This window comes from Acanthisitta chloris, unplaced genomic scaffold (assembly GCF_000695815.1).
Source record: "Acanthisitta chloris isolate BGI_N310 unplaced genomic scaffold, ASM69581v1 scaffold9373, whole genome shotgun sequence".
NCBI lineage: Eukaryota > Metazoa > Chordata > Aves > Passeriformes > Acanthisittidae > Acanthisitta > Acanthisitta chloris.
Window position 1 is genome coordinate 80,119 of NW_008666551.1, and position 1,302 is coordinate 81,420.

Consider the following 1,302-nt stretch of genomic DNA (forward strand, 5'->3'; position numbering starts at 1 on the left):
TACAGAGCTGCATAGTGCAGAGGATGCTTTGGCACGGTTACACCTTGCTGCAAGTTCTGTTGAGTAAGTAGGCCCTTTCTGAGGTGTGCAATGTACCTTTACAGATTTCTGAGTGGGAGAAAAAAACAACCAGCTCCAAAGAAAGAGAAAAGTAGCAAAAGTTAAGTTATTCGAGACCTGACACCTGTTTCTTATGAGAAATGCCAAAAAAGATTTCAAAACCTTTCAGTGCTTTAGTTACTGATATTGATCGTTTTTCACAAAGAAATATAAATGGCCTTGACATTCTGTGGGAAGCATAAATCCACATAAGAAGTCTAAGGCTCTTGAACTTGTAACAAGATCACTCCCATCAACAGAACTCAGGGGAGTTTCCCATTTTCAGTATGCCTAATAAAAAGGCTGAGGATTCTCAATCAGGGAAGATAAAGGCCAGCACTAGGAGGGCAGGCAGTAAAATGATACAGTGATACTCTCTGACTATTGAAGTTGAAAGGCTGTGTGTGAAGAATAAAATTTAGTTTACTCCACACCTCCAGAAGAAATCATATACTTGCACAAGTAAAACAATGGATATTGCTATGATATCTGCAAGGATTTTAACAGTGCCGGAGGTTAAACAAAACTAACAGCTATTTTAAAAAAAGACAAGTGAATTATTTCTCATATGAATGCAATAATTTTCTTTACTCACAAGGATTTATGTGGTTATCATTAGGTTTGTTAGTCATTAGGCATGATGTCTTTATTCTGTTTGGGATAAACAATTAATTGGAATGATTATGATCAATTTTAGGGATCTGGAGCAGGCCCATAGTAGACAGCATTGACTCTTCTTTCGTCCACATTCCCTTGCAAAGAACAGCCCCTAACAACTATGAGGAATAATATATAGTTAATGAAAAGGGGATGCAAACATGCTTCAACCGAATTAAGAATGAAGGGACCAATCCCCACCTGTAAAGCAACAGGCATTAATGAAAAATGACTCTACACTACTTTAGTAAACTTACTTGTAAACAGTTATGTTTAGTAATAGCAAGAACATGTGCCAGGCTATTTTTGCACAAGTACACTGTTAGATGGTAGCAAATGCCACCTCAGCACTCATGCATTATCTGCCATGGGATCTGTAATACCAACTTGGTATTAAGTTATACTTCTACAGGTGCTACTCTATTTACATTGTGTTTGAGAGGAACTGGCAGATTGAGCAAACCATTCTACTACTTATTAGCATGGAGATGAGCCATTAGATGTTTCTTAAAACACGAAGAGAAGAACCTGATCAGTGTGGCCAGA